Raw genomic sequence first — 17,824 nt, 5'->3', positions numbered from 1 at the left:
AATGAACTAATAAACTAAATAAAAATTTGCCACTTCCTTTTGGCACTCTTCTTACAGGATCATGAGTATTTATATTTACATCAAAATGTGACTATTGCTATCTGTAAAATTCTGATTTTGTTCTTGTAATATCTTCTCACAGGAATATCTTTTTTGTGTTTCGGCAAAACTAAAGGTGAAGCATAAAAAAACCAGAACAGTAGTAGTTTTATCTCCAATTTAAATTAGGACTACTTATTCATGTTTTGATTTTCATACCAACAATCAATATATATTTATTGTCCTATTTATATAAGATACAAATATTGGGAAACTTAGGATAAAAAAGGAATTCGGGCAGAACTTCACAATCTGGTAAATATTTTTGTGGGTGGGCAAAGACCAAGTGAGAAAGTCAGGATCTGGGATTTCGTTACATCATTTCCCTTAGTTATTGTTTTCTTTCAAGATTTTCATATTGATTTTTGTTGTATGTTTCAGCTGCAAGTTGATACTCAGGATTTGAGACACAACACTTTTGGAAGTCATCAAGGTGAAAACCAAATTCGGGAAGTAGGACATAATAGCGCAATCTGTTGGCATCATGCTTCTGCCCCCAACACCTATCTCCATGTAGTTCAACTAAAGAACCAGTTTCTGAGAAGACCAAAAGGACTGTGGATCGAGTCCTGAAAGGACATCTGCACCCATGTAAATCTTAAATGTACTGCCTAGAACGCCTCCAAAATGTGCCTCTACCATTTACAAAGAGGCCAAGTGAACATGCTGGTGGTGTAGCCAGTGGATAGCCAGACAATTCATATTCACTTGGGTGGACTCCAGTTGGAGGGGTACAGTTTGCGTTGTCTGGTATTCTGCTGTTCCCATACCCTATGTCAGCCAACTGTGGGATACTAAGGTTAGAGACAAACTGTTGAAATTAGCTACTCCCAGAAGCACCTGAAATGTTGCTTAAAAACATAGTGAATTATCTTGCATTTTGACTCTGTGTATTTAATCTTGCGTGTCATTATTTACAATGAGAAGTATATGGGGGAAAACAGATTGATTTGAAACAAGAAGAAGAGAAAAAAGGTGATCAAGGATACGTTCAACTCCAGGCACTATTACATTCAGTATGACTAGGATAAAGCCAGACCATTCAGTTACTTGTTTAGTTGATAATATATTCTTCTAAATGAAGACAATATTTTGACAAGAAGTGCCATATTAGTGAATCTATGCCAGACAACATAATAGGCCCAATTCTACATTTCTTTTTTAATCCATGCTCAGACAAAACTCCCACTGAGGTCAACAGCAACGGTGCTAGTCTCTGAAGCACTGCAGTCCTGGGTCCAATGTATTTCGAATATGGGCCCAATTAAAGCCCATTGAAATCAATAGATAGACTCACTCGGACCTCAAGAGGCTTTTTGGTTCAGGCCCTATTTTCCTTAGGAATGTCACATTGTTATTCTAGTGCACCAGCTCATTCACCATAAGGCTCAATGTCATACAGTAGAGATCAATGTACTTTATAATAGACAGAGCAAAATAAATACAGAGAAACACATACACACAGAAGATTGGCCCAGGTACTTGATGACTTTCATGGCAAATCATTAGAGACACAATGTGCATGAGGTAATATCTTTTATTGGACCAACCTCTCCTCGTAAGAGAGACATGCTTTTGATCTTACACAGAGATCTTCTTCAGTTCTGGTAAATGTACTCAGTATGTCACAGCTAAATACAAGGTGAAATAGATTGTTTAGCATAAGTAGCGAACACATATTTCAAGGGACCATTCAAGGTGAAGTGACCCATTCACTTCTCCAGTCATAATGGGGAAAGGGTGGGGGGGAAATCTGGGGGTGAGGGAGGTAGTATGTTATATCGACTGTTGCAATAAGCCATAGATCCAATGTATCTATTCAGTCCCTGATTTTTAGTGTCTAGAAAAATTATGAATTTAAGCTTTCAGGATCATCTTTTGAAGATGTTATACATGTTTCCTTTGAGGATTAGAACAGAGGTCAGATTTAGACTGATCGCTTTAAGAAAAGTGTTCATCCACAGGTGAAATGGGTTTTTTGTCTTATTTTTCTGTGTAGGTTCATTCGAGAGCATGGTGATTGTCTTGGGGCATTTAGTGCACTGGAGGAGGAACACCACAAGTTGTGATAGCATGTGTAGGACCCAGAGATCTTGAAAGATGTGTTCTGTGGGGTGTTGATCATTGTAGCCATGGAAATACACCTACAGGTTTTGCATCTGTTGTTCTGGCAGGGCCTGGTGCCGCTTTGAATTTGTGTGTCCTGGCCTATGTGGAGCTTGCTTCTGATGATGAGCTTGAAGTTTTTGGGGGTTGTTTGAAGGCCAAAAGTGCAGACTCAGGAAAGATTCCTTTCAGGATGGGTCCCCATCAAATATGTGTTATAACTGTTTGATGATACTCTGTGTGGTTCCAGTGTGGGGTGATAGGTGACAATTAGGGGTATGTGGTTGGAGTGGGTTTGATACCACTATTGAATCAGGCTCTCTTGGGGTATTTGGGTGGCCTGTTCCATGATGCCATCTTTTTTTTCTGGTGGAGGGTCCCTGTTTGGTGAAGGTGGCTTTAAGTTTGTTAAGGTGTGTATCCTGGACTTTCTCCTCTGAACATGTTCTGGGGTATCTGAATGCCTGGCTGTAGATAACAGATTTCTTCTTGGTGAGTTTGGGGTGGTTACTAGATCTGTGAAGGTAGGTGTGGTGATCCGTGGGTTTCTTGTATATAGCCGTCTGCAGGGTTTCATTGTTTAAGCTGATTGTGGTGTCCAGGGAGTTGATGCTAATGTGGGAATAGTGCAGAGAGAGTTTAAAGGAAGGGTGGTGGTTGCTGAAGTTGTGGTGGAAATCTATGAGAGAGTTTAGGTCATCTGTCCAGAGGATGAAAATATCATCATTTTATCTCAGGTATATCATTGGTTTCATGGTGCATTTGTCCAGAAATTCTTCTTCAAGGAGGCCCTTGGAGAGATTGGCATATTGGGGAGCCATCCTAGTGTCTGTGGCTGTTCCCATGGTTTGTTGTTGCACATAAAATTATTATGGGTGAGGTTGAAATAGACGAGTTTGGCAATGTGTTTGGGGTGGGTATCTGAGAGTTGTCCATTATCTTGTAACTTCTTGCCACCTGCAGCGATGCCATAGTTGTGACGGATGTTGGTGTATAGGGAAGTGACAATGATAATGTTGAGGGAGAATGACAATATTGTGGCGTTTCTGGAGGAAGTCTGTTGTGTCCTGGAGGAAGCTGGCCCTTTGTCCGGTGAGTGGTTTGAGGATAGTTTCTCTGAGTCCTAGTATTCCTTCAGTAAGAGTGCTGTGGCCAGATATGATAGGTTTACCATAATTATTTCACTCTTTATGTTACTTCTAATCATTTCACAGTACTCTTTCTCCACATATATTGCTCCTCTCATTCCCAGCACAAGACAAGATCCTTAAATGCAAATCAGTCCTTTAAACTCAATTAGGCATTATCTTCTAGAAACATGGTATCTGTAGTACAAGGACTTCTGCCTCCCTCTCCTTATAGTGGTCTGTAGCGGGGCGGTCACCCCGCTCCAGTGTGGAAGGGGTTAAAAACAGTCCTAGGAAAGGGCGGCCCTGGGGAGCCAATTAGGAGTGGGCTTGAGGCAGCCAATCAGGGCCGGAATGGAAGTATAAGAAGGCCTAAGGGAGGAGCTGGGTCACAGTCTCTCTCCAGCCTTGGAGGGAGAAGAACTTAGCTGCCTAGGAATAGGGTATTTGAAGCAGAGCAGGGCTGGGGAAAGGCAAGAGGAGCAAGAGAGCTCGTGCCTGGCAACTCCCCAGGCTGAGGCCTTGATAAAGGCCTATGCAGGTACTGGGGCTGGGAGGTGCAGCCCGGGAATAGGCAGAAGCATCTGGTCCAACCCCCTTGCCGATGATGAGTGGCCACTACAGACTGCAGTTTGCCCCAGTGAGAAGGGGCTAGATGACGACCAGCAGTAGCCTCTGAGGCAAGGTGGAGGGGGTTCCCCTGAGAGGGAAGACCGAGAGAGTTTGGGTAATGCTGGGGCAGAACCCCAAGGTAAGGGGCACCGGGGTCCAGGAGGGACATGGGGGGGCCTGAGGCAGGTGAGACACTGGCCAGCAGAGGGCGCTCCAAGGCTGGAAAAGAGCTAATTCCCAGACGACCAGCAGGCGGCACCGCGCCAGTGAGTCTTCGACCCTGTCACATGGTCCTTCGCAGCAGCCGCAATTATCAGCCTACTTCATCGGCTGAGAGCAGAAGCTAATTGTTAATGCTGTACCTACATTTACAGATCCCAGGGGTTTAAAGTGACAACAGAGGAGTATGGAAACCTTCACCTAATTAAGAATAGGTATTGTACAGAAGGAAAATAAATATCATGCAACCATTACAATTGCCTGAAACAGAAGAACATCTTGTTCCCTTTACCTGAATGTTAAGCTGCTGGTACGTCTGCCTCATAATTACTATTTATTTTCCTCGTGCTGACAAATGTAGAATTTGCTACATGAGTTTTGTGCTATGGAGTGCCAAGCATAAAAATAAAAATAATGAAAAAGCTGTTACATGGATTTACTGTACTATGTTACCGGACACTAATGTGGACGTAAACTCACTCCGAGCCCAAGAACTGTATTGTTACAAACCAGAAAATACTAGCCTAAAAAAACCTTGCACACTATTAAATTGAAAGAAAAAAGGAGGAAATATTGCAGCTGATCACAAAACACACATCGCTTGATGCCAGACATTGTTAACACATTTAAATAGTTGTTGGAACTCATTAAAAATTGGAGACTGAAAATCCCACTGGAGCAGGGGTGGGCAAACTTTTTGGCCCTAGCACCACATCACGTACAGAAATTGTATGGAGGGCCAGGTAGGGAAGGCTGGGGGAGGCTATGCCTCCCCAAACAGTGAGGCGTGGCTTGGCCCCCACCCCCATTCCAGCCCCCCAGAACTCCCACCCCCATTCAACTCCCCCTGCTTCCCACCCCTGACTACCCCCAGGACTCCTGCTCCCTACCCCTTGACCGCCCCCCTGCATCCTCCCCGCCCCATCCAACCCTCCCTGCTCTCCCCGCCCTACGTTACCTGTGGGGTGGGGGAAAGAGGGGCTCAGTCCTTTCCCTGTGCATTTCCCCTGCTCGTTTGGCTGCTTTTCCTGGCAGTCGAGCAGGGCTCGCTCTCTGTCTGGGCTTGGCTGCTGGGGACAGGGGCCAAGCATGCCGGAGGTGGAGTGGGGCCCTGGTTTGCTCTTCCCCAGTCCCCAGCAGAAGGGCCCAGGCTCCTTAACCACCCCCCCGCAACCTCCCCTTCTCCTCGCCTCCCCCCCAGAACTCCCGCTGACCGCACTGCCCTGGATGCCCAGGTCTGGCCGCGCTACAGCCGTGCTGCCCGGCCGGAGCTGCATTCACACTGCCAAGGTGCTGGGGGAACTGTGACTGCGAGGGAGGCAGGGAGGGGCCAGGGACTAGCCTCCATCCCGCTCACCATGCTGCTGGGGAGTTGGGCTGGCTCCTCTGCAAGCCTTTCCTGACCCCGCTCCCTGGCAGGAGCTCGGGGGCCAGAGGGTAGGGTCCTGCAGGACGGATGTGGCCCGCGGGCTGTAGTTTGCCCCCCTCTGCACTAGAGGTATGTAGACATCTTGCAACACCGAAATACATTTTAACATCTTTTCCTTATGGACACTTGTGAAAATTTTACCCCTGGACCTTTCAGAAATTCCAGGATCACAGACTGGTATGACAAAAATATTAAAACTTGGCTGTCTATCACTATTATTATTTGCATTGCACGAGGGGCACCAATCAAAGATTAGGACCAATTGTGCAAAGTTCTACACAGACACACAATGAAAAGGGAACCTAAATAGAAGTGGGCTAAAGTTCTTTTAGATACCGTAGTTTGAACATTTTTTATCAAAAATGATATTGAAGTACCCTGTAGCATATCTGCAAGATACAGTGATTCAGTACTGTTCACACACAATGTTTTTTTTAAAATGTTGTAGTAACAAACTTTAAAAGACTACAAGAACAATCCATGCAGTTCTTAAAAAGCATCTTAAAGTATTTAATGACAAAAGCTGGTTAATATACTGCATATGTTAAAAGGAAAAAACCAAACAACTACAATGTATGAACTTGAATAAGCAGCCCAGAATGCATTCGACAAACATCTTAAATCACATAAAATGAGAACACAAAACTCAATAATCCCCTAGCCCAAAGACAGCAGCTAATCTGTTGGTATCCGCAGCAAATATGTTGAGATGGCATTAATACATCCTAAGTATAAAATAAAACATGTGAAATTGCAGCCAGATTCTGTTTCAGACTTTAAAAATGCCCATGCTCCATTTATGGGGGTACCTAGTGAATATATACTATGTGCTAACCTCACATCTCAAAGAGACATTCTGCAGTATCATGGTTTTACTAACGTAATTATATAAAGCCAAAGTCATGCATAATGGAAAATGGAGCACAGAATCATCATAGTTTATGGCTGAGGAGTATATCAAAGTAAATGCAACACTAAAAGAGTGAACTTTTACAAAACAAATATTCATAACCGCAGTAAGTATATCTGATTATAGACATTAAATTGGGACATTTAGAACCTAAATCAACTGGGGGCATTTAATTTGCACTGGTTTTACACAATCATGCTAAACAAGAGTTCTTACGTGCAGTGTTGTCAGAGCCGCGTCAGTCCCAGGAAGGGACTAGAAAGACAATGTGGGAGAGGTAATATATTTATTGGATTAACTTTTGCTGGTGAAAGAGACAAGCTTTTGAGTTTATGCAGAGTTCTTCTTCAGATCTCTCTCACCAACAGAAGTTGGTCCAATACAAGATATTACCTCAACCATCTTGTCTCTCTAAGAGTTTGTGTAAAACTTCGGTCACAGAGACCCCCTTGGGACCGTTACCTGATGTGCTGAAACTACCTCTGAGCCCGTTTTCCCTGCCACTGTGGGACTCCAGAACCCTGTCTTGTTGAGCCAGACATGCTAGTTTGCAACAACACAGACCCAGGTCTGGTCCACGCTCCCAAAACTTCAGGCTTTAACTGAAAACCACTCAGCAGGTTACCTATCTCCAGCACCCAGTCACCCAGTTCCCAATGGGATCCAAAACCCAAATAAATCCGTTTTACTCTGTATAAAGCTTATAGAGGGTAAACTCATGCATTGTCCACCCTCTATAACACTGATAGAGAGATATGCACAGTTGTTTGCTCCCACAGGTATTAATCGCTTACTTGGGTTAATTAATAAACAAAAGTGATGTTATTAAGTATAAAAAGTAGGATTTAAGTGGTTTCAAGTAATAACCAACAGAACAAAGTAAGTTACCAAGCAAAATAAAAAAAACCATGCAAGTCTAAGCCTAATACATTTAAGAAACTAAATACAGGTAAATCTCACCCTCAGAGATGTTCCAATACTCTTCTTTCACAGACTAGACTCCTTCTTAGTCTGGGCCCAATCCTTTCCCCGGTACAGTTCTTGTTAGTTCCAGCTCAGGTGGTAACTAGGGGATTTCTCATGACTGGCAGCATTTTTGTTCTGTTCCACCCCCGTTATATCTTTGGCACATTTGGTACATTCATACAATTAGGATGAACACACTCAGTAGATCAAAAGCTTTGTAATGATACCTTACAAGAGACCTTTTGCACGAAGCATATTCCAGTTACATTATATTCACACTCATTAGCATATTTCCATAAAACATATGGAATGCAACGTCACAGAGTTCTTATAGCATTTGTAGGAACTTCAGGCCTTGCCTGTATTTATAAACATGACCTACTGAGAGAAAGTCTTTTGAAGCTTAGCTAGGGTCCAGATCAACACCCTGTAGAAAATGAGACTGCAAACTCCCACAAGGGTCTCCTTGCAGATCCTTCTGTGAGGGACATGGACTCCTCACTCAAAGGATTTGTACCCCAGAAACAGTGTCTCAGGGGATCCATCTGCATGAAGGCCTTCTGTGATAGTTTCTGAACCCCTAAATCTTCTCTAGTGCTAATCAATCCCCCACTGATCACTGCATATCACCAAGTGCTGATCTAACCACCACAGAAACAACTACTGCAAGTACATGTTGCAAGCAGTTCTCCACTCAAAACTCATCCTATTCATCCTAGTCATCACGAATGACATACAAACACACACACACTCCCCAACCAGCCTGTGGTGGAGAAACAATGAACTAGAACTGTAGTAGTAAAGAATGAGGAGTATCACCCAGGTAAAAGCAGCATGACACAGGCAAGCCACTACCTTGGTTCCAATAAAAAAGGAGTAACGCTCCCATGCAGCTTCTCCCACCTCTTGCACTGGAGCTCAAGGTAAGAGTTGCTTTGGAAGATAGTGAGCACCTGTGGGACTGTAGAGCTCCACAGCATCATAGGGTTAGGCTGAACTCCAAGATGGGGAGCTTCTTCATTTACATTCCAATCACGTTAACTTGTTTGCTTCTCTGTTATCATCACAGACCTTTGAGGAAAAACTCTTGCTGATAATATTTTTTTCCAGCCAGTCATTTCACAAGAATGTAAAATCGGACACAAGAGCATACCCAACAGGGCAGATAACATGTAAGCACATCAGTAACGTTCCCAGTGCCACCCTACAGGCATTTTTGATAAAGGTTGGGAAGGGAAATAGACACACAGTGAGGAGAAGTGACTTGCCCAAGGTAACACAGCAGGTCTGCACCTGAGCATTGAATGGAAGCCTGCTATCCTGATTTCTATTCCTGCACCATATCCATTAGATTATGCTACCTTGAGAACTCCCTTTTTTGGTGCAGGGAACAGAAGTTCTAGATTTATTTATTATTTTTTTTAAACTTTAAGATTTTTTAACCTTCCCCATCATGGTCAATTATGTCCCAGGAGAGGAATAACACTAGTTTTTAAAAAAAAAAAAAAAAAAAAAAAACACGCAAAAGAGGCCTTAACTGTACTTTAATTCAATCCTGTGTTTCAATGCTTTGTTACGTTAAGAAAAAGAAATGAAACCTCTCACCAATGTTCTAGGGAAATGCTGATTGTCTATTAATGCTGACGTATAATTTATTTATTCCAGAAGGCCTAATCATTTTGTGAAGAGACAAGCTCTCCAACAAAAAAAGTTTAATAAAATTCTCCACTGACTTTTGATCTCAGAAGCTTAAAAAGAACTTTCCTACTTCCATGTCTCTGTTTTGCATTTGAATTTTCCCTCCTTCTTCAGTTAGAATGGGGCTAAAATTAATAAGTGCTTTAGTTTATCAACTTCAGTTTATCTCTAGCCATTCCTTATGCCAGAACATCTGTTTCTCCGTAACAGTACCAATAATTTCAGCACAGCTCTGGGCATACTGTTGGTTCAGTAATTACTGCAGTGAGACACCCAATAGCAAGCCAATCACTGAAGTCTACATTCAGTCCTCATTTGGGTAGAACTCACATTTGACCCAGCAATACTGGATTTGGAAGGCTTTAGATTGGGATTTTCAAACCCATTACTATTTTAGGACTAAGGACTTGTCTACACTGTGCCACATTCTGGACTACAGGGGTGTGAACTGCAGAACCACGCCAAAGTGGTGCAACCTAAGTGCCCCGTGGATACAAAAAGTTACTTGGGTATATGTCTACACGGCAATTAAAAATCCGTGGCTAGCCCATGCCAGCTGACTCAGGCTTGCAGGGCTTAGGCTGTGGGGCTGTTTAACCGCAGTGTAGTCTTCCATTGTTGGCATGGGTTGGAGCCTGGGCTCTAGGACCCTGCAAGGTGGGAGGGTCCCAGAGCTCGGGCTACAGCCCAAGCCGGAATGTCTACATCTCAATTAAACAGCCCTGCAGCTCAAGCCACATGAGCCTGAGACAGCTGGCACAGGCCAGCCACGGATGTCTAACTACAGTGTAGACATACCCTTAGTTTGCATTAATGTAGTCCTCTTTCAAAGAGTATGAGGCATCCACATGAGGCAGTTAGATCGCAAGACTTTGGTGCACGATGCAATTCACACTCTCATAGTCCACACTGTGGCACAGTATAGACATGGCCGCTATTACAGTAGTATCTGAGCACCTCACAACGTTTAATGTATTTATCCTCGTGACAGTCCGATGGTGTATGCAGGTATTACCATCCCTATTTTACAAATGGGGAACTGAGGCACAGAGAAGTGAAGTGACTTGTCCAAGGTCACACAGGAAGTCTGTGGCATAACAGGGAATTCAACTCAGGTCTCCCAGTCTGATGTCCTAACCAGTGGGCATTCCTTCCTCTCCTAAGGGAGTTTTACTCTTCAGTGGGAAAACAGGTATACCAACCCTGAGCACTTCAGAAAACCTGTCTATATTTTTATCTCTTTTGTCATGTCCTACAAAAATAGTGTCTCTAACCATCTTTAACAATGTTCTTAGTAATGTAGCCAGAGCAGGGAGGAAGGCAGAGTGTCCATATTACTTAGTAGGTAGCTAAGGAAGGAGACATACATGTGCATGGACCTATTCAGTCACTCTTCTGCTTGTGTCTCCTGAGAAAGATCTAGGTATTTGCTGTCTAGGTATTTTGGTGGAGGGGTTCATGTTCTGTAATTTAATTATTTACAGACGTGTCACTTCTGGTAACTTTAAAAAGTTTCTCTAACAGTTTCTTACTTATGGATGTTAGATTAGGTATTTTGTTTCTAGCTCTAACAGGATACACTGGTATAGTTATTTAGGCAAATGGATAGCCAATAATTTAAAATAATGGTGTATTAGTATTTTGGATAAAATGGCCCCCATACATGCCTCAGTTCAGACTACTTCTCAACAATCACCTTAACGTACATAATCAGAATGGAGTATACATTCAAAAAATATTTCTAGGTATCTGAAGGCCTTGCCTATTCATTTGGAACTATTTTTGTTATTATTGAAAATTCTGTACAACAAGAGAAATTATCCAACTGTCCTTTTTTCATCCTATTGATAGAGGTCACATCCAAAGTTCTTTGACTTCAATAGGTTTTAGATCAGGTCCAGACTTCTTAAACTAAGAAATATTAGCTAAAGATGGTTTCATTCTAGCAAGGGCTACATGCAGTGATTTTTGAAGACAGCTGAGTATTGGACAAGTGGCTTCCTGCAGCCAGTAGGTTTTTTGAAAGCTTTGGCCAAGTTACTTAATACAGTGTGTTTTCTCAAATGTTTTTGCCAGATGACATTAAGGTAATACAGGGCTTAAAGCCAAACACAATTCTAAAACAAAGATTACAAGCTTTTCGGGACAAGGCCTGTCTTATTAGTAAGTGATTGTACAGTGCCTAACACAAAGGAGCCATCTCTGATTGGAGCCATTAAGCATTCCTGAATTACAAATGATAAATAATTCCTTCTGTAGAGAAGCACTCTGAACCCATCAATTACTGACCCCGTTTCCAATTTACATATTTTATTATGGACATACAAAAGTCGCTATTATTATAATTGCACTCATTTAAAATTAATATTTTATTTATAGATGATAAACACAGCCCACGTATAAGTGCACAAATATTCATCAAACATATTAATGTAATAATCCTATTTAATTCCCAAATAACCAGTGAACTAAATAAAACCACACACAAAATCAAGTCAACATAATTTACAAACTCAGGCAGAATGAAGCAATTTAGGGCTGGATATCCACAAATAGTACTGTATATGAGACTCAGATTTGCACTTCACTTTAGTAGACCAATCTGAAAATTATAAAAATTCCAAATGAAACTATTACTTTGTTACAATTTTATCTTCAATCTGAGTTTCGTAGACTTCATACTCCTAAAACAACATGGTTAAAAGCATACAATGATGTCCTAATGGTGGCGGACACAGATTCTCTGTCTTTATTGGTGTCTTTGGCATTTCTAGAAGCATTCAGCAATGCAGCTAAGTGCAGTCCATTCTGATTGCTTTTCAGCTGGTTATTTTCTTTCGTATTAGTGCTGGTGTCTACGGGGAGATTTAGGTCTGATCAATTTTGTTCTCAAAACAAGTGGGCTTTGTTCTGTTACCGTTGCATGTGTGTGTGTTGTGTGAATGTATGCACACACACACACACACACACAGAGCTGTTGGACCTGTCATCCTTCAGTATGATCCAAGGTTCTTTTATGTAGATGACATAGATTGCCATCTAATTATAGCAATACCATAACAGTCTTGACTATTGCTTGGGTGATATTAAGCATTTCAATAGCAAGCAATTTAATGAAGCAACATCCATTTAAGAGCTGAAGTTTAACAACTTTTTCATAGAGATCTGCTGCGCATCACTCTGCTTCTGACAGTTAACTTTGGTTATATGTTAATATGACTTTACCATCCTGGAACATGAAGACCTGGGTTATAACATTACATTTTGATTTATTTATTTTTTTTGTAAGCATTTTGCATATGTAATCAATAAGGCTTCTGTGTATTATCGACATAATACTGTCAGATTGAGACCTTTGCTCGATAAAAAGATAATGGAGAGGTAAATTAATACTTTGTTCTAAAATCAATTTTTGCATTTCTTTGTTTTTGTTTCTTCCATTAAGAAACTGCTGCTGATAGAACACTCATTGCTGTCAGAGGTCTTACTGAATCTGGATTATCTGATCACATTGATATCCTTTTGAAATCTCTTGTTTGATTTCAAGCAAAATACTTTATTCTTCAGAAATCAAAATTCCCACAGACATCCATGGGACTCTGAAGCACATCAGGAATGATGTGATTGAGACTATAGGACCAGATTTTCAAAGGTCTTTAAGCATCTACTGGGATTTTCAAAAGTGCCTCAGTGAGTTGGGTGCCTGAATCCCATTGATTTCAATGGTAGGAAAATTTCCTGGACTTTAACAAGTCTTAGGAGCCTAACTGCCTAATTTCCTTTTGAAAATGGGACATGGACCCATTCTAAAATTTTCCCTTAGCTCAGAAATATTTTGACATATACGTAGGTACCCAGAGTATCTTTCCAGTTATTTTTCTTGGGTTCTTGTTTCTAGTCATTTTCTGCACACAGATTCCCCAATATACATTGGAGATTCTAGGCTTTTCTGTTTATGGCCTTTGATTATGGAATTGGCTTCTCACATTCAGAAAAATTACTGACTCAGTTACTGAAAGTAAAAAAAATTACAGACTGAATGCTGGCACTAAACAAAGAGTATTGTATTATATTATTACTATAAAATTCAGCTTGTGGATATAAATTGTAAAATAAATTATCAATGCAAATGACACAAACCAGGGCAAGAGCTGAAGCACAGCTTTCTGTCTGTGCTGGGGGAAAATGTGGAGGATACTATTTGGGGATAAAATTTTCAAGGGTTGGGAGAAGACTCTCTGGAGAGAGTAAATGGGTTCTTGTCAAAAAAATGTACAGACAGCAGAACACACATCTATTTATATGTGGTTGTAATTTATGTGGTGCCAGAAAATAAGATTAGAATTAATCATTTATAGTTAAGGTCTGAAATTGTTTGCAGGGATTGCTAGCAGCTAGTACTTCATCAAGACTGTAACCAGCTAAGAAATGTGGCACACAATCTGCATTAGGAAAAAATCTGACATACTAAAAGGAAAATATTAAGCTATTTAAAGGATTATTAATGCTGAGAATCATAACTGAATAATTCATGGACATAATGAAGTAATTCCCCTTCTGCCCTCTCACACATACTTCAAAAAGAAAATACAAATACAAATAACCCAGTAAACGGAAAGAATATTTAAAAACGCAGAATACTTTGCCAACATTCTACAAATCTCTGTATCTAATGTAAAGCTTTTGGATATCTTTTATATACCATGAGCAGCTTCCTCTTCTGAATAGAGCCATCCAATAATCATATTATTTCTTAGTGGTATATAAGATACTCTAAAAAGGAAACAATAAATCTTGTAATAGTTCGTAAGCAATTTTTCTATGGTCGACTAACATGCAGAAACAATTTATACAATAAATGAGTGTGAATTTAAGACCAATGAAGAAGAAATTCCAAAACTACCTGTGAAAGGAATTGCCTAAATACATGGCTTAGAGTCATCTTAACTTCTGTTCATATCTGTTTTCACCTGTGATTTGCCTGTATAATGGTAATGCATTATTTTCTATCTTATTCTCCTATCTCCCCTATGATTTTGTTTGTTCTTTGGATGATTACTGCACTTTAAATGGAAGATTCCATTGACCCAACATCTAAAGTTCTTTTTCTTGATTGGTTACAGTTAATTCAAATTATTCCATCTAATGTGTGCTACTTTGCATTTGTCAATGCTAAATTTAATCTTCCATGGTGCTCCCCATTCACCTCACCCATCACAGACCACGTCACTGAATTGAATGGGAAATTTTACCACTGGATTCAATAGACGGAGGAGCAGGCCCTAAATATAAGGAATATTAATCTATAACTCATTTTGAGAGAGACATTTTGCTTTTTATGGACATGGAGTTTATGTGCGGGCAACTCCAAGGAATCAGGCAAATAGTTCAGTCTATTTTATGTTCTCATTAGTATCTTCAAAAAGATTCCTGGTTCCAGTCAATCCATAGTTAAGAATCAGGTCTTGACAGAGCTGATCAAGACACCAATCACATAAGACTGCATTAATCACGGATCATCAAGCTAAAAGCAATGTTAACATCATTACAGTGATGTGTGTACTGCTGTGTGCCAACAAGATTGAGATTTGACTCCTATCCCCCATAAATAAGAAAAATGAAAATTCAGTCAGAAAAGAACTGTTTCAAGCCACATTCTAAGATGATTCCAGAGCACTTGAGCTTTTTCATTGTGCTTCTTTTAAAAATCACAACAATCACATTCTTTGTGGTATCAAAGATAAAGTAAACCCTTTTCATGCATAAATCTGGGTCTGCTAAATATTTTCAGCTACAAAGTCACAGGAGACACTGGGCTAGTTTCTTTGGCACCTAACTGCCACTTCAGCCAACTAAATCCCAGCATCAGGCCTCAATGACCCGCTCAGCTGCCCTCGCAGGAGCCTAAACTTGCTTGGTGCCTATTTTTTTTCAGTAAATATTTCCTCAAGTGCATATGTTTCTGCCTCTGAACATGTGCACTGCAGCCCCGCACCAGGTGTCCAGACACCTAAGCCCCAGAGCAATTCATGAACCCGTGGAAGATAGAGGAAAGCCTATCATTCCTGTGGGGCCTGATTTGTTAAGTGTAATCAGAGCTTGCCTACTGCATCAGGGCAGTATAGATGAGCTTATATAAAAGGGGGGCAGGGCTGAGGGAGCCCCACTTCAGACTATCCCATAGCCCAGTGGCTAGAGCGCTCATCTGAGAGATGGCAGATCCCTGTTCAAATCCCCTCTCCCCTCAGGTAGAGAAGGGGATTTGAGCTGAGGTTCTCTCACATCTCAGGTGAATACTCTAACCGTTGAGCTAAAAGTTTGAGGGGAGAGGCTCCTGTCCCGTGACTTTTTGCAAAAACGGCAGAGGAACCTGTCGTGAATGTGAGGGGAGGGGTGGCCACCTTTCTGTACACAGAACTATGGAATCCCTCCTGGCTGGAGGCAGGGACCTTTCACCTGTGGAGGGTTGGGAAGCTGGGATGGCCTCACTGGCACCTGACCAAAGTGACCAATGAGGAGACAAGATACTTTCAAAGCTGCAGAAGGGGAAACAAAGGGTCTGTCTGTGGGATGCTTTTGCCGGGAACAGACAGGAATGCAGCTCAGAATCCCTGTAAAAAGTTAGTAAGTAATCTAGCTAGAAATGCGTTAGATTCCTTTTGTTTAATGGCTGGTAAAATAGCTGTGCTGAATGGAATGTATACTCCTGTTTTTGTGTCTTTTTGTAACTTAAGGTTTTGCCTGGAGAGATTCTCTAGGTTTTGAATTTGATTATCCTGTAAGGTATTTACCATCCTGATTTTTACAGAGGTGATTCTTTTACTTTTTCTTTAATTAAAATTCTTCTTTTAAGATCCTGATTGCTTTTTCATTGTTCTTAAAATCCAAGGGTTTGGGTCTGTGTTCACCTCTGCAAATTGGTGAGGATTTTTATCAAGCCTTTCCCAGGAAAAGGGGTGTAGAGCTTGCGGGGATATTTTGGGGGGAAGATGTCTCCAAGTGGGCTCTTTCCCTGTTCTTTATTTAACACGCTTGGTGGTGGCAGCATAGGGTTCAAGGACAAGGCAAAGTTTGAGGAAGTTTTTAACCTAAGCTGGTAAAAATAAGCTTAGGGGGTCTTTCATGCAGGTCCCCACATCTGTACCCTAGAGTTCAGAATGGGGAAGGAACCTTGACAGCACCTAATTCAAAGACACATTTTACAGTTGAGAATCTCAAGCAGAGGGAGGCACCTCCCTGCAGCCCTGAGGTAGGTGCCTATCTCGGAGAGAGGAGCAGGGCTTAGCATATACCCACACGTCTTGTCTTGGCATTTTCTATTAGCTACCTTAGACAAGGAGCCGCCTAGCGTGCTGGTTTTTATGAATCCCATTCTAAGGTGCAGGTTTCAGAGTAGCAGTCGTGTTAGTCTGTATTCGCAAAAAGAAAAGGAGTACTTGTGGCACCTTAGAGACTAACCAATTCTAAGTGCCTCTCTCTTCCCATTCATTATATAGAGAGCCTAGGCACCAAACTCAGGTATGGTGAATCCGAATGATTTTCTTGGTGCCTAAAAGTTTGTTTCTTTTGTGAATCTAGCCCTCACTTCTTACTTTGATAACAACAAACCACATAAGAATGCAGTCAAAGGCTCAGATTCTTTGAAAAACCACACAGTGAAGTTTAAAATGATCAAATAAAACCTGGTTTAATTGCTTTTCTACCATAAAAAGGAATATATCAGCAGCATGTAATTTGCTTTGTGGATCAGTTAATGTTTTTACAGCTGCCGTAATATGTAACGCACCATGTATGTGCATAAGTAAAGGTATTACCATATGGGTTGGAAAAAATTTTCCACATGTATAGTGCCAAGTTTCACATCCAAAGACAAAACAAGCTCCTTCAGTATTCTCTATCCTGCATTTCAACAGAATACAATCTTAACTGCAGACTTCTATGTAAGTTACATTTATACTGGAAGTTTGTGGACCACAGATAATCTAAAAGATTATTCCAAGGATTGGTCAGCCAAGCAAAACAACTTAGACCAAATATGTCTCTTTTCTACTAAACATTCTGCCAGTTCAGATTGCATTTTGTTGTCTGTAAAATAAATGGCCATGAAGCAACAAGTATATCACACCTGCTTTTTGGACAGGACAGGCCTAGAGATGGTGACCTATTCACATCAAACAGGTTTTTGATGATTTTTTTCCTATTTGTTGTTTAGAATTTGTTCATTACCGGAAATTACTGAACAAATGTTTCATGGACAAACTTCAGTCTCTGCACTGCTTATAAACTATATTTGCCATGTGTGTTTGATCTGTCACCCTAGTAACAGGGTATTCTATCGGATCCCTAATTGGCCGAGTGAAACTATAACAAGGATGAGGGTGACATGATTAAGTCTCTTAGAGAGAGCGTGTAAACCATGTGTGAACTCAGAAATTAGGTCCGCCAGATTAGAGAATTTTTAGGACGTATACATATTTTTCTTTATTTATTCAATTAGACTATTGTAAAATTGTATGCTGGACCACAATTGAAATGAATCGGCATTGTAATTGTATGTAACGTTCCAAACACGAAAGGTACAGTCAGATTCTTGTCTGGATTATTTAATGTCTCCTGTTTCAGGGCTCTAGCCAAGGGCTGCATGTGATCCTATCAGTG

General features: G+C 41.1%; 1 protein-coding gene across 5 annotated transcripts in view; it reads right to left on the bottom strand.

Annotated features, from left to right (window-relative positions):
- Nucleotides 1–17,824, bottom strand: part of CCSER1 (coiled-coil serine rich protein 1) — a 1,061,474-nt gene that overhangs the window by 860,564 nt on the left and 183,086 nt on the right. The window lies entirely within an intron of this gene.

The sequence above is a fragment of the Lepidochelys kempii genome, chromosome 4 (assembly GCF_965140285.1).
Source record: "Lepidochelys kempii isolate rLepKem1 chromosome 4, rLepKem1.hap1, whole genome shotgun sequence".
Taxonomy (NCBI): Eukaryota; Metazoa; Chordata; order Testudines; family Cheloniidae; genus Lepidochelys; species Lepidochelys kempii.
This window is presented reverse-complemented; position numbering and strand designations above follow the sequence as displayed.